This window comes from Lissotriton helveticus, chromosome 12, assembly GCF_964261635.1.
Source record: "Lissotriton helveticus chromosome 12, aLisHel1.1, whole genome shotgun sequence".
NCBI classification, from domain to species: domain Eukaryota; kingdom Metazoa; phylum Chordata; class Amphibia; order Caudata; family Salamandridae; genus Lissotriton; species Lissotriton helveticus.
The window spans coordinates 915,877,962-915,895,176 of NC_136073.1; the positions used below are offsets into that span (position 1 = coordinate 915,877,962).

General features: G+C 42.9%; 1 protein-coding gene across 1 annotated transcript in view; it reads right to left on the bottom strand.

Annotated features, from left to right (window-relative positions):
- The window catches only part of LOC144798233 (uncharacterized), a 197,805-nt gene that overhangs the window by 158,014 nt on the left and 22,576 nt on the right, over nucleotides 1-17,215 (bottom strand). The window lies entirely within an intron of this gene.

The following is a 17,215-nucleotide window of genomic DNA, read 5'->3' on the forward strand; positions in this document are numbered from 1 at the left end:
GAAGGTACAGCTTCATGCGTGTAGGCATAGCTATCACGTGGCAGGTACAGTCTTGCCATATGGTAGGTACAGCTTCATGCAGGTAGGCATAGCTATCACATGACAGGTACAGTCTCGTCATATGGTAGGTACAGCTTCATGCAGGTAGGCATAGCTGTCACATGGCAGGTACAGTCTCTTCATATGGTAGGTACATCTTCATGCATGTAGGCATAGCTGTCATACGGCAGGTACAGTCTCGTCATATGGAAGGTACAGCTTCATGCGTGTAGGCATAGCTATCACATGACAGGTACAGTCTTGTCATATGGTAGGTACAGCTTCATGCGTGTAGGCATAGCTGTCATACGGCAGGTATAGTCTCATCATATGGTAGGTACAGCTTCATGCGTGTAGGCATACCTGTCACATGGCAGGTACAGTCTCGTCATATGGTAGGTACCGCTTCATGCAGGTAGGCATAGCTATCACATGACAGGTACAGTCTTGTCATATGGTAGGTACAGCTTCATGCAGGTAGGCATAGCTGTCACATGGCAGGTACAGTCTCTTCATATGGTAGGTACAGCTTCATGCGTGTAGGCATAGCTATCACATTGCAGGTACAGTATCGTCATATGGTAGGTACAGCTTCATGCGTGTAGGCATAGCTGTTATACGGCAGGTACAGTCTCGTCATATGGTAGGTACAGCTTCATGCTTGTAGGCATAGCTGTCATGTGGCAGATACAGTCTCTTCATATGGTAGGTACAGCTTCATGCGTGTAGGCATAGCTGTCACATTGGAGGTACAGTCTCGTCATATGGTAGGTACATCTTCATGCGTGTAGGCATAGCTGTCACGTGGCAGGTACAGTCTTGTCATAAGATAGGAAAATACACAAAAGGGACCCCCCTCTACTACTTCAGCTATCAAAACAGGCTTAGAGCTGGGGGAGCGACAACATTATTAGAAGGAGGCCCTACTAACCTGAATTGCTTATCACATAGGAATAAATCCCATCGTAATCTAATTCAGAGCAACTTTGATAATTTATTTGACAAAAATCTAATTTCTTAAATTTTTACATGCATTCTCTTTCTAATTCTTAATACCATTGATTATATACATCATTTAGACATGACTTTACAACTATTGTATAATATATCCATTTGCTTAATTTAAAAAAGGCCATACCACTACAAAATTCAATACACACTCTCAGAATCACTCCTGTATCACCCTCTCATCTAGCACAATTCATTCCACATCCCACGCACCCATCACACATCAGTCATCCACCAGACCCTGGCGGTCTTTAATCTCTTTTTTCCTTCAGGGGTACAGACCCAGACGGGACACATCAACTGTCAGCGCACGTTTCGATGGATATATCATGGTTCTACCACCTTCTTCAGGACTGTGTTAGCTTTAACTGTATATATAAAGCATCGGGAGGATAAACAGGGACATTCTCACACATGTATTGTCTAACATAGAGCTTGCTTCTTTACGTCTATCTAGGGCTCAGGGTGAGAATCATCTCGCTCAGTTTTCCTGAGGATAACCTTCACTTCGGTTTCCAATTGAGTGTCTTGTGCGCCTTCCCTTTCAAATCACTCTATATTATTTCACCGAAAGGATGAGCTCCATTCAATCAGAAGGCAACCTACTTCTCAAACATTGTAAATGCTGCCTGTATTCTCCTTTATGCCGCAGCCGTGGACTTACACACTTTTTTTTTAGTTTTAAAAAAAAATATATTTTTTAACGGACCGGTCAGCGGGACATGAAAGTGATCAGACCGGTCAGCGGGATCTGAAAGTGATCACACCGGTCAGCAAGATCTGAAAGTGATCAGACCAGTCAGCAAGATCTGAAAGTGATCAGACCGGTCAGCAGGATCTGAAAGTGATCAGACCAGTCAGCAAGATCTGAAAGTGATCACACCGGTCAGCAGGATCTGAAAGTGATCAGACTCATGGCAGAGACCCCACAGTCGTGGAGGAGTCTCCGCACTCTGGGGAGAATCTCCGGAATGAGACTTCTCATTGGGTAGATACCGCCACAAGTGCAGGGTATTCCCCACATCAATATAACATTTGTTGCGCTCTTCACGCACATCTAGCCGAAGAGATGACACTGAGGCACTGTCTCAAATGCCTTAATACAGCAACTCTACTTCTGGTGCAGCTTCACCTGTTGAGATCCAAGCATCAACAACCCCCACATGAGCACAGGACCAGCATCTGTCCACCTCATGTCCTGCAAGCCTCATGATCACAGGACCAGCATCTGTCCACCTCATGTCCTGCAAGCCTCATGAGCACAGGACCAGCATCTGTCCACCTCATGTCCTGCAAGCCTCATGAGCACAGGACCAGCATCTGTCCACCTCATGTCCTGCGAGCCTCATGAGCACAGGACCAGCATCTGTCCACCTCATGTCCTGCGAGCCTCATGAGCACAGGACCAGCATCTGTCCACCTCATGATCACAGAACCAGCATCTGTCCACCTCATGTCCTGCGAGCCTCATGAGCACAGGACCAGCATCTGTCCACCTCATGATCACAGGACCAGCATCTGTCCACCTCATGTCCTGCGAGCCTCATGAGCACAGGACCAGCATCTGTCCACCTCATGATCACAGGACCAGCATCTGTCCACCTCATGTCCTGCGAGCCTCATGAGCACAGGACCAGCATCTGTCCACCTCATGATCACAGGACCAGCATCTGTCCACCTCATGTCCCGCGAGCCTCATGAGCACAGGACCAGCATCTGTCCACCTCATGTCCCGCGAGCCTCATGAGCACAGGACCAGCATCTGTCCTCATGCCCTGCGAGCCTCATGAGCACAGGACCAGCATCTGTCCACCTCATGGCCCGCATGCCTTCCGTCAACACAGCTTGGAATCCAGGGTTCTAGGTCGGTGATGTCGGGACAGGACCACACCCGCTTCAGCAAGAACCTGAGTGGGACTTTAGTGCCTTTCCTATAACTAATTTAATTGCCATGTGGGCTTTATTAAAGAACTGAGGTCTCCCCTTTACTGATTGGACTCTAATTATGCACAACTCCTTTTGTACTCTTTTCTGATCCACCGACTGCTCTGGAGTAACAACAAGGTTACACTCATCACTTCACAAATCTCCTGAACGAATAAATAACTAAACCTAGAGAGACGTGCATGTTTAAATAGAACTTCTTATGGCTATGTAAGTAATAATAAATCTTTATTGCTTGATTACTTAAAATCATTGCAATCACAACAACTTCACATTGCAATCATAATAACTAGATTAATCATTAAAACTTTCCTTTACAAAGACATATTCCCAGCAGATATTATAAAAACTATCCGATATATACAATTTTAAAACTTATCTAAAAGATAAGATCCATTCACATAACCTCAATAATTACAAGATAATATTGCACATTTTATATTTTAAAAGTAACGTAGTGCATGGCATACTTTTTCATATACATATCCAGAAAGAAATCTGTGAGGCCAAAATTTTCTCAGGTACGTTTCATGCATAAATTACATTTCAACGCTCTATTGTACATTTATCGCCGTAACCATCATATTAATGTGATAATAAAGTGCATCATTTTACTATAAAATGCTAATATGCAATTATTGCACTGACCCTCACATTAAGTCAAACATAAAGTACGTCAATTTACAATAGTAGTGGCACGTCTGTTCTTATGGCTAGTTACAGTCTAATATGTTAACAAACAGTTAATATGGTGAGAAAGTGATGCATGTACACAAGTGCATTCTCACATGCCCATCTCCCACCAGGCACAGATTAATATGTAAAACTGCAATTGATGGAGCAAGGATTCGCACGTTACGCGACTTGCTTGTACTCATGAACCTCGAATAGTGTTAATAAATCTAATCAAAATGTTTGTCTTACTAATATTGCATTTTACACTACACGGGGGTGTCCCAGAGACGCTTGCCTATGTGTACTAAACAGTAATAACGCTTGCTATTAAAATGGCCGCTGCTTGGCGGGAATTTAGTCTGCGCATGCATCGGTCATAATCATGTGATGTGACGCATTTGCAGTTCTGGTGGGAAAAGTTTGCTCATGCGCAATACTGCTAATTTGGCCGCTTTGTCTCCTCATATGCTCCGTGCTTGCAAAGCTGCTATTGCAAAGGTACTTGTTACGCACTAATCATAACGCTATAGGTATTATGAAGTAAGGGGTATAGAGTAGCTATTCATGGTATACAGTGTATTCATTTTTTCTTGTATTTCTAAATTGTTTTCGCTTACTTTTCATGTATCGCATTCTTTGGGGCCCGGGGAACACTCGCGATTCCATATTGAACAGCCCTTCTGCGCATGACAGTCTTCTGCCGATGGCATTGAATCCCTGCCAAACCGAAGTCCCAGCCAAGATGTGCCTGGGAAGATGCACCTTCGCCTAGCAGAAGAAGCTGTACTGTTCTAAATGTATCATAATTCATAGATGCGCTATTGTAACGTTGAGATATATGTCATGGGAACCCCAAATTCAATAGGCGGTCCCAGAGTATGCTAATGAAGTCTTGTAAGTGAAATGTGGTTGGTGTGTTGACCTATCCTACTTATGGACCAATCGAAATTGGGGATTCTTACACTTGCAACATTTGGGGGGTGGTACACTGACCCGAAAACAGTATAACTAGCCTAGGTTTAGCTAGAGAAATTGTCCGACTTGTCCGAATAGCTGACCTGTCACTGACCCAACGCACTCAATAGGTGACTGATACAGAGGGCTGCGGAGCACTCTGTCCGTAATTCCCACAAACCCAAGCGGGGGGTTTTGAGAACCTTAAGTGCTGGCGGAGCACTTTGCTGGAGAATTCGATAACCCATTCGGGGTTCTGACTGATAGCTGCAGAGAGGGTGTAGCGCAGGCGTTGCTACCGAACTGCGGGTGCTGGTCTTTCCTTGGTGGTCCTGTCCTGATCCTAATCTGGGTTTCCTGTCCTGTCCTGGGGTGTCCAATCTGCATCTGCTGGTCTACTAGCGACTGTCCTTCCTTGGGGTTCCTCCTGTCCTGAACTGACCTGAGGTTGGGGTTAGTCTTCACACCATACTAGGTAAATATAGTGCTGAAAGTCTACTCTGCATCTCCTATATTTTCCTTTCTTTTGCTTTAATAAAGTCATACTCTTGCATATTTGAATTTCCATGCTTTCCGCATTTGCCAATTGGAAAGGTCATACTTTGATTGTTATTCTAGCATGCTCCTTATTTTCCCGTCCTTTAGTCATTTTCGATTTGGTCTGAGCACTGAAACTGTTTAACAGCATATTCCCTATTTGTACCTTTCCTTTAGAATTCTAAATGGTTGGCTTGATTTATTTCCTATATGGATACGTGTTTTTTTAATCTTAGTTATTGACAGTTTATTAGCTGTAAACCTAATGTTCAATGAATCTGATGAAAATTAGATAAAGGTTTTCAAAACTTCCTGAGTTTGTGGTTATTATAAAAGTACAAATAGAATATAAAATAGGTATTATGGTGTCTGCCTTTCTTTACAGCTAGCTCCCTGATCCATTGTGGTCATTAGGTACCCGTAGCAGTGGAGTGGTAAGTCGGGTACACTGGAAATAAAGTAGGAAGGAACAGGGATACTGGTAGTAGAGTGTAAGGTTACCGGATTTATGATTATGGTAAAATCGAATTTCTATGGGCCCGATACGTATATGGTAAATAAATAGTCGGGTGACCTGCGCGCTCTATCAGTATTTTTCTGGTAGCCAGAGGATGGTTATGGACTAGTTAAGATAGGTAGGTAGGTTATTTGCTGCTAATTGTGAAATTTTTGCTGCTAAACGAATTACAAATGTTTTATTGCTTTAAAAATTATGAAATGTTTTAAATTGTTTTTCTTGCTGTTATATTGATAAATGTACTAATACTACTCGTTAGTGACTGTTATATGTTTGTCTGGAATCCCCGGGGAAAATGAATAACGGGTGGTGAGGAGAATCCACGCCGTAGAGAGGTCACTTGCTGGAGGAAAATTGGTGTAGGTTAGGTAGAACTGGAAGCACTAATTAGGGTTTTCTGAATGTGTGATTGAATAAATGGTAGCAAAGAGTTCGCTGGCAAAACTTCTATTGTGATATAACCTAGTAAGGGTCACACAGAAGAGTAGCGGGTTCGTCTAAGCTTGATTGATAGCAAAGGAGTTCACTAGTGAAACTTTTGACTTAGTATATATCCCGGAGAGAGTGGATGAGTCGAAGGAGTAGCAGGTTCACTAATGCTTGTGTGAAGAGTAGGCAGAAGGGATCTACTCGTAGTATTTGAAAAGTAGACAGAAGAGGTTTACTTGCAGTGAAACAAATCTTTCCTTTTTAGACACTTGAGTACAGTGGCGAATGTTTTTACGTTGTAAATTAAATAAAGCACTTGCACTTTAAGAAAGAAATCAAGTTTCCGTTACCTTGTAAAGGAGGGAGTCAGTTGCGGAGCTGTTCTGACGTCACTCTGTGCCGCACTGGGATTGGTAGAGACAGCGGGTGTGTAGCGGAGCTAGTATTGTAAAGGAGGGGTGAGCGCAGAAGCGTGAGAACTTGTCTCACGAAAAGGCCGCGCACCCATTGGTCAGAAAATTTTCCAACCACCGTTTTGATTGGCTGTAGAAAAATAAAATTGTGTTTTTTGAGACAAGGGAAACCCGAAGGAATAGCACTAGGGTCCTTGGGCGGTAATATGTTGTACAAGACAGGGGACCCTAGTTATTTAGGATCTTTGGAAAAAATAGAGATATACTGAATAGTATATAGCCTCTGTCCAGCCGGACAGGAATTTATTAGTTAAATTTTTGGTAATAGTTCATTTTTTCACATTGATACAAAAAGTGGGCACGACCTGTGACCCACAGAAAGCAAGACAAAACAAGTGACAAGGGTTCATGTGGAAAGCGCACAAGGCGGTCTGCACTATTACTCAGTAATACAGACTCAGATTCATTTCTAGCAACCCATTGTTAGCGACGTTATTGTGAATTCATAACAACATATGGTGCTTTAAAGTCGACGACATTTCGATGCAATTCAAAGATACATGCATCATCTTCAGGACAAAGTCATTTAAGTCATGTTTGTCTTAGAGTTAATTTGTACATTTTACATAACCACTTTTGCGATTCACATAAATGTAAGGGGAGAAAAAGGGAAAAACATACAAACATAAACAGAAGAATTTCCATTAGAAAGCTAGGCATGACTCGATATATAATGTGGTGCTAATATCCAAATTTTCGAAGTGACAAGCTTATTTATTTCAAAAAATGGTGACAGTTGTTTCGAAAGTGGCATGCGTGCACATTAGAAAAGTGCCGTCTACAAATGAGGGCGAGTGATCTTGGCTGATTTAAAAGCCATTAAGCCCGGTTGCCTCTTTTAAAGACCACTGGTGGTGTTTGGCGTGGTTTGTGGCGTTTGGAAATAGAGGATTTTCCAGAGAGCGCGCATGCATGCATGTTTAACCGAGTTGTAATTATTACTAGGCATTTTTTGAAAAATTTCCTGCTCGCAGGTAAAGCTATGCATCTAACCGTGACAGTTTCCGAGCAAGGACATAAAATAAATATCTTAGGTCAGCAACGAAGTGAAAATAGAAACGGCGCAGTGAACAGGGTAGAGCTATGTATGTAACCTTGGCATCTTCAGAATAAAGACAAAGACAATTTGATCAGTGAACGGCGCAGTGAACATTAAAACGGCGCAGTGAGCTGGGTGGAAGGAGATTGAGAGGGGGGGCTACCTCGGTGGACTAGGTCATCCCAGATAGAGCTGAATACCTTAGCCGTATTGCAGCAGTAGCTTGATTACGATAAAACGTGGGTGGCCTCGGGAGTTTTGCGGCATCTAAATATCAGGGAAATTAATTAGCATTACTTTAAACCATTCCATTTAAAGTGACCCGAGTCCGTGAAAAGTATGGCCAAAATACTCACTTAGTGGCGGTCAGCACGGGGAATTAACTGGAAACTAAGGAGTAAATGGAGGGGTGGTTATAAAAACGATATTCGAAGCTGGGCGGCAAACTCAAAAGTTAGATTGAGGCTTACTTAATGGCTAGCACGGCTAGATCTGCAACGCGGTGCTGCCGGGCTTCCGAAATTGGAACGCTGGAAAGGCAAGAGGCGTAGTTAGCAATGGGTCGGAATGGGGTGTATCATGAGGTCAAAGTCAGAGGGGCTCTAGCTCGAGCATCTGGGGTAACTTACTGTAGCTGGTCCTGCTCGATGGCCGGCCGAATGGGGTTCTGGCGGTGATCGCTAGCCAGTTGAGGGAGGGACTGGGATTAGAAGGTATCAGAGATAGAGAAGGGACTAGTAAGGCCGTTAGCGGGCGGACATCTTGGAGTGGTGTGGGATCGCCAGGTATCAGAGATAGAGAAGGGACTGATGAGCCCAAGAATAGGGCGGACATTTTGGAGAGGTGACAAAGATGTTTGGAGATATTTTAAAAAAACGTGAACAGAAGTGCTCTTGTGACATATGGTGATTCATACATGCTATTTCTAAAACCATATTCAAGGACCTTCATAACAGTTCGATAAATTTCCACAAGGAAACAGGTTATAGTAAGGAAGTCCAGTCCTCAATCCTGTTGAGCCCTTTCCTTATACTGTCTGTCTTCAAGATCCAATGCAGCTCCTCCTTGTTTAGGATCTGTGAAATGTCTGCTCCTCGTGGGGGGGCTTTGATCTGTGTTATGACTGTCCAAGTGAAGTCATTTTCCGTGTGTCGCATTTCTTTGAAGTGTTCCACCAGGGGTGCGTTGGCTGTTTGGCACCGGATTCTGCTCCTGTGCTGGCCTATTCGTAGCTTGACCTTCTGACTTGTTTGTCCTATATATAGTAACATACATGGACAAACGATCGCATAAATCACATTGTTGGAATTACAGTTTGTGAAATACTGTCTGTTATACTTGATTGTTCCGTAGGAGAAGGTCTTGCCCTCAATGGTAGAATTACAAGAGACACACTGACCACATTTGGCATGGCCCTTGAGGGCTGGTAAGTCCCACATATCGTCTAGTGTGGTTCTTATATCAGGCTGAGGAAGTGAAGCTCTTACCAGGTGATCCTTTATGTTTCTCGCTCTTTTAAAGGCGAACATTGGTCGTTCTAAGTTAAGGATCCCCGCATTAAGTACTGGCCAGTGCTTTACAACACTCTTCCTAATTGCATTGGAAGCAGGCGAGAACGTTGTGACACATGTGATTCTCTCTGAGTTATTTCTTATGCGTGGTTCTAGCAATGTCTCTCTGGGACAGTACCATGCTCTTTTAAGGGAGCGGCGCACCAATTTGCGTGGATAACCTCGTTGTCTTAGTTTTTGGCTCAGTGTCCTTGCCTCTGTGAAATAGTCTTGTTTAAAATAGCAGTTTCTGCGGATACGTAGAAACTGCGAATAGGGTAGAGAGTCTCTTAGGGCACGGGGGTGATGGCTACTGTAATTTAGTAACGTGTTTCTTTCCGTTGGCTTTCTATGAAGGCTGGTGATTAATTGTCCCTCACAGTGTTTGATCTCGATGTCAAGGAATGGCAGGGATTCTTTGCTAGTGTTTAAGGTATATTTCAGGCCACCACTGTTGTTATTTAGCCAGTGTAGGAATTGGTTAAGTAAATCTTCCGAATCTGTCCATATCATAAAGATGTCATCAATGTACCTTTTCCACAGGGCAATGCCACTGTGGAAAGGGTTTGATGCATCTAGAATGGTAAGGTTTTCCAAGTAGTCCATATACAGTATGGCCAAGTTGGGGGCAAAAATAGCCCCCATGGATGTACCACGGACTTGCCCATAAAATTGCCCCTCAAAAAGAACATTTTTTTTTGTTAAGCAAATCTCTAGCAGTTGCAGGATGAAAACAGATGGGACATTATGGGGTCGAGGACGTCTGTCTAAAACAGTTTCAACCACTCGGAGGGACTCAATTTGGGGTATATTAGTGTATAATGACTCCACATCCAGCGTACACAAAGTGCTGGATGTGGGATCAAAGGGGTATTCTTCAATGAAGTTAATCATAGACATAGTGTCTCTGATATAGCATGTGGTAGTGGGGACAAAAGGTTTGATGAAGTGGTCAATATAGTGTCCCAGAGGTTCTAAAATAGATCCACATCCGGACACTATGGGGCGCCCTCGAGGTTGTTCAGGATTTTTATGGATCTTAGGGAGGCAATATATGACCGGTGTCCTTGGGGCTTTGACATTGAGGAACTCAAATTCCTTTTTTGATAGAAAGCCTGCTTCTAGGCCTTCGTTAGTCACTTCGGATATTAATTTCTGAATTTCAGCAGTCGGATTACGGGGCAATTTACAGTAGTGCTCTTGAATAGACAGTTGACGCAGAATTTCATTTTTGTATTGCCCAATTTCTTGGATTACAATCCCTCCGCCTTTATCGGCCGGTTTGATCACTAATGATTGATTGTTTTTGAGGGTAGAGAGTGCGTCTTTCTCTTGAATCGAGATATTGTAGGGGATGAAAGATCTTTTATTTTCTAACGACGCCAGGTCATTCAATACTAATTTCTCAAATGTGAGAATTTCAGAGGGGACCATGGCGCTAGTGGGTGAGAATTTGGATGGCGGTTTAAATGGGGTATTTGCAAATTTTTGAGGGCTAGGGTTCAGGATGAAATAGCTATGTAGCCTAACTTTCCTGAAGAACCTGAGTAGTTCAGTCTGAGCATCTAGAAAGTTAGGGCGGACCGTGGGGACAAATGAGAGACCCTTACTGAGCAGGGACATTTCACTTGATGATAGCGTATGTTTGGTAAGATTAAAGATAGGGAGAAGTGCGATATTGTTTTGGTCAGTTTCATGATCCAAGTCGTGTTCAATTACCATTGGTAATGTTGACGACGGGTGGAGCGTTCGCCTGGGGGGTTCGGCCATCTCTGTGGTTGTTTGCCTCTGCCCTTCCCGGGTGGTTCTGGTTGTGCTTGGCCTCTCGATAAAAAATTCCTATTAGAGGGGCCAGGACTATCGCATTGATCAGAGTTACCTGAGGAATCAGCTGAAGTGTCAGAAAAACCTACAAAGTTCCTCCGCCTGTTAAACCTACCCCACGGTCTCTGGTTCTGTGGCCCGCTATATGCACGATTGGTATAGTAATCTTTAGTGAGGTAAGGATATGCTCTTTCCTGGGTAAAGTTTTTTATATCCTTTCTGACCTTAATGTTTTTTTTGTCAGTTTCAAATTTATGAAAGTCATCAATCGTTTTTTGGATCTGTTCTAACAGTTTTATGGGCAAGTCCGTGGTACATCCATGGGGGCTATTTTTGCCCCCAACTTGGCCATACTGTATATGGACTACTTGGAAAACCTTACCATTCTAGATGCATCAAACCCTTTCCACAGTGGCATTGCCCTGTGGAAAAGGTACATTGATGACATCTTTATGATATGGACAGATTCGGAAGATTTACTTAACCAATTCCTACACTGGTTAAATAACAACAGTGGTGGCCTGAAATATACCTTAAACACTAGCAAAGAATCCCTGCCATTCCTTGACATCGAGATCAAACACTGTGAGGGACAATTAATCACCAGCCTTCATAGAAAGCCAACGGAAAGAAACACGTTACTAAATTACAGTAGCCATCACCCCCGTGCCCTAAGAGACTCTCTACCCTATTCGCAGTTTCTACGTATCCGCAGAAACTGCTATTTTAAACAAGACTATTTCACAGAGGCAAGGACACTGAGCCAAAAACTAAGACAACGAGGTTATCCACGCAAATTGGTGCGCCGCTCCCTTAAAAGAGCATGGTACTGTCCCAGAGAGACATTGCTAGAACCACGCATAAGAAATAACTCAGAGAGAATCACATGTGTCACAACGTTCTCGCCTGCTTCCAATGCAATTAGGAAGAGTGTTGTAAAGCACTGGCCAGTACTTAATGCGGGGATCCTTAACTTAGAACGACCAATGTTCGCCTTTAAAAGAGCGAGAAACATAAAGGATCACCTGGTAAGAGCTTCACTTCCTCAGCCTGATATAAGAACCACACTAGACGATATGTGGGACTTACCAGCCCTCAAGGGCCATGCCAAATGTGGTCAGTGTGTCTCTTGTAATTCTACCATTGAGGGCAAGACCTTCTCCTACGGAACAATCAAGTATAACAGACAGTATTTCACAAACTGTAATTCCAACAATGTGATTTATGCGATCGTTTGTCCATGTATGTTACTATATATAGGACAAACAAGTCAGAAGGTCAAGCTACGAATAGGCCAGCACAGGAGCAGAATCCGGTGCCAAACAGCCAACGCACCCCTGGTGGAACACTTCAAAGAAATGCGACACACGGAAAATGACTTCACTTGGACAGTCATAACACAGATCAAAGCCCCCCCACGAGGAGCAGACATTTCACAGATCCTAAACAAGGAGGAGCTGCATTGGATCTTGAAGACAGACAGTATAAGGAAAGGGCTCAACAGGATTGAGGACTGGACTTCCTTACTATAACCTGTTTCCTTGTGGAAATTTATCGAACTGTTATGAAGGTCCTTGAATATGGTTTTAGAAATAGCATGTATGAATCACCATATGTCACAAGAGCACTTCTGTTCACGTTTTTTTTAAAATATCTCCAAACATCTTTGTCACCTCTCCAAAATGTCCGCCCTATTCTTGGGCTCATCAGTCCCTTCTCTATCTCTGATACCTGGCGATCCCACACCACTCCAAGATGTCCGCCCGCTAACGGCCTTACTAGTCCCTTCTCTATCTCTGATACCTTCTAATCCCAGTCCCTCCCTCAACTGGCTAGCGATCACCGACAGAACCCCATTCGGCCGGCCATCGAGCAGGACCAGCTACAGTAAGTTACCCCAGATGCTCGAGCTAGAGCCCCTCTGACTTTGACCTCATGATACACCCCATTCCGACCCATTGCTAACTACGCCTCTTGCCTTTCCAGCGTTCCAATTTCGGAAGCCCGGCAGCACCGCGTTGCAGATCTAGCCGTGCTAGCCATTAAGTAAGCCTCAATCTAACTTTTGAGTTTGCCGCCCAGCTTCGAATATCGTTTTTATAACCACCCCTCCATTTACTCCTTAGTTTCCAGTTAATTCCCCGTGCTGACCGCCACTAAGTGAGTATTTTGGCCATACTTTTCACGGACTCGGGTCACTTTAAATGGAATGGTTTAAAGTAATGCTAATTAATTTCCCTGATATTTAGATGCCGCAAAACTCCCGAGGCCACCCACGTTTTATCGTAATCAAGCTACTGCTGCAATACGGCTAAGGTATTCAGCTCTATCTGGGATGACCTAGTCCACCGAGGTAGCCCCCCCTCTCAATCTCCTTCCACCCAGCTCACTGCGCCGTTTTAATGTTCACTGCGCCGTTCACTGATCAAATTGTCTTTGTCTTTATTCTGAAGATGCCAAGGTTACATACATAGCTCTACCCTGTTCACTGCGCCGTTTCTATTTTCACTTCGTTGCTGACCTAAGATATTTATTTTATGTCCTTGCTCGGAAACTGTCACGGTTAGATGCATAGCTTTACCTGCGAGCAGGAAATTTTTCAAAAAATGCCTAGTAATAATTACAACTCGGTTAAACATGCATGCATGCGCGCTCTCTGGAAAATCCTCTATTTCCAAACGCCACAAACCACGCCAAACACCACCAGTGGTCTTTAAAAGAGGCAACCGGGCTTAATGGCTTTTAAATCAGCCAAGATCACTAGCCCTCATTTGTAGACGGCACTTTTCTAATGTGCACGCATGCCACTTTCGAAACAACTGTCACCATTTTTTGAAATAAATAAGCTTGTCACTTCGAAAATTTGGATATTAGCACCACATTATATATCGAGTCATGCCTAGCTTTCTAATGGAAATTCTTCTGTTTATGTTTGTATGTTTTTCCCTTTTTCTCCCCTTACATTTATGTGAATCGCAAAAGTGGTTATGTAAAATGTACAAATTAACTCTAAGACAAACATGACTTAAATGACTTTGTCCTGAAGATGATGCATGTATCTTTGAATTGCATCGAAACGTCGTCGACTTTAAAGCACCATATGTTGTTATGAATTCCCAATAACGTCGCTAACAATGGGTTGCTAGAAATGAATCTGAGTCTGTATTACTGAGTAATAGTGCAGACCGCCTTGTGCGCTTTCCACATGAACCCTTGTCACTTGTTTTGTCTTGCTTTCTGTGGGTCACAGGTCGTGCCCACTTTTTGTATCAATGTGAAAAAATGAACTATTACCAAAAATTTAACTAATAAATTCCTGTCCGGCTGGACAGAGGCTATATACTATTCAGTATATCTCTATTTTTTCCAAAGATCCTAAATAACTAGGGTCCCCTGTCTTGTACAACGTAGAAAAATAAAAGACGCATTTGGATTGGAAGTGATTTTGTAAACAAAGTCGCTTGCGGAAAAGTATATGTGGCATACGTATACTCCGGAGACTAGACCTGATCCAAGATATCTAGGGTTTGGAAAAGATAAGTGGAAAAGTAATAGATACGACATTATGTACGGAAACAAGAGGAAAATGACCTTAATAAGCAAGGTGAAAAATTATTTCAAAAGAGACAAGCCTATCAAAACTAGAGAAGGAGTTGTCATCCCACCACCTAATACTCCCGCATCTTTCATGATGTTTGATAAGGGGTACCATTCGTGTGTATGGCTGGAAAATTGGGTGGAATACACAAAGAATGACGGAATTTTGGCATTTCCATTGGATGGTACATTTAATAGCAGAATCCTATTCAATTTGAGAACCCGAATGAATGATTTGCATCCCAGACCCAGACTGACACAGTACGAAGCCTTGGAGGAATGGGAGATAGAGGCTTTTGAGAGGGACAAGCCCCGAATGGATAAAGGTTTGACCAAATGGTATCCTAAAGTGAAACCCGAAACCCGAGAGAAAAGAATGAAACAGTGGAGACAGAATATGATAGTAGAAGGACTGTATCCTATGATGGCACTAGAAGAACCTGTGGGAGGGAAAAAGACAGAAAAGACCAAACATTGGGTGACCAGTGGGGATTCAGATGACGATTATTTGGATGACTTGTTCATGAAAAATCCACCTCCTTATAATGAAGGACCCCGATCCTCTAGTGTAGGGGATGCTTGCCTGAGACCTCCTTACCAAGAGGGGTCTAGACCTGTAAATGTAAGAGAAGGCTGTCAAATACCTCCTTATCCGGAGATGCCGAGACCTTTAAGCACAGGAAATCCATTCATGAAACCTAATTATGGTGAGGGACCAAGTATGACGCATCCAACTGCCCCGACCCTGACTCCGCAAATAGTACATGAGACAACCCTGGAAAGAGTACTGCAGGAACGAGAGCGAGAAGCTATAGCTAAACAGAGAACAGAATTAATTCAGAAAATTTCCCAATTAAATACCAGTCCTGAAGCTTTGACAATTCCAGTAACTATTGGACCGGTGGTTCCTTTGTATGGGGATAAACAGGGGTGTCCAAAGACTCCAATTATTACCCCAGCTGTAGTGCAGCCGAGAAAAGAACCCCTAATTGTAGATGATCAGGAAAGTGAATGTGAGTCTGTGATTTCCTTGATGGATTTACCGATAAGGGAACCAGAAAAGGGTTCAAGAAAGAAGAACACTCCTTTCAGTACAGGAGAAGTACAGATTGAGTCAGCTTCTGGTACTAGAAGTGCCACCGTAGTGACTCCTGAATAAATCGAGAGATGGAGTCGAGAATTAGAGAAACCAAATCCCCAGTCAAAACCTTTAGATATTTACAAATTAAGAATAGAATTGGAAGAACTGATGGCTGGAAATGTGGGGTATGGACAGACTAAATACCTTTACTGAGGAAGAATTGCTGTTTATCTGTAAGAGCATCACCCGTAATACCCAGTGTTCCATGAGAAATTAGTGGACACCGCGGCTAGTATGGGAATAGGTATTGGGAAATCTAAATCGTTGCAACAACCCTACAGAGCAGAGTTCTCAAACAAAGATTTAGAAAATATGAATGTGTCAGGGAAAAAGGTACAGATCAAAGAATTATTAAACCTGTTGCAAAAATGGGGAGAATTGGAAAAATGGAAAGCCAGGTGGGCAAAGAAAAAGGAGGAAATTAAATCAAAGCAGATGGCTTCCAAGTTCGTCTTAAAGGAAGCAGATAAGGCAGAAAAATTATATCCTATGCGAGAAGTGCCAGGTGGAAAGTATGTACATGTTCCATAGTCCTGACAGGATATTGTGTCCTTTACTAATGACTTCCCAAAATTACGAGAAAAGACTGTAGGTTGGTACAAACAGGTAGAAAGGTTTGTGAAGGTACAAAAATGCCTGTGGAAAGATCTGGATGGGTTTTTCGATATCGTATTTCCCGTAGATTTGTGGACAGAATGTAAAATTGCCATTGGGTGGCCTAGTGAAGAATTCCCGAGGGACCCTATAACAGGGGCTCCTTCTGATGAGGTAATGAAAAAATACCAGCAAGTAATGTTGCATCTGAAGGGGAAAGTGCCTGCAAGGGATGATCAGGAAAGTGAATGTGAGTCTGTCATACTTTATGATTGTTATTCTAGCATGCTCCTTATTTTCCCGTCCTTTAGTCATTTTCGATTTGGTCTGAGCACTGAAACTGTTTAACAGCATATTCCCTATTTTTACCTTTCCTTTAGAATTCTAAATGGTTGGCTTGATTTATTTCCTATATGGATACGTGTTTTTTTTAATCTTAGTTATTGACAGTTTATTAGCTGTAAACCTAATGTTCAATGAATCTGATGAAAATTAGATAAAGGTTTTCAAAACTTCCTGAGTTTGTGGTTATTATAAAAGTACAAATAGAATATAAAATAGGTATTATGGTGTCTGCCTTTCTTTACAGCTAGCTCCCTGGTCCATTGTGGTCATTAGGTACCCGTAGCAGTGGAGTGGTAAGTCGGGTACACTGGAAATAAAATAGGAAGGAACAGGGATACTGGTAGTAGAGCGTAAGGTTTCCTGATTTATGATTATGGTAAAATCGAATTTCTATGGGCCCGATACGTATATGGTAAATAAATAGTCGGGTCATCTGCGCGCTCTATCACAATCACACGCCCAGCTAAAACCACCAAGCTCAAGGCATAGCATAATATACACAAGTGCACTCTCACATGCCCAGGTAAAGCCTGGTAGACTGAGTACAGC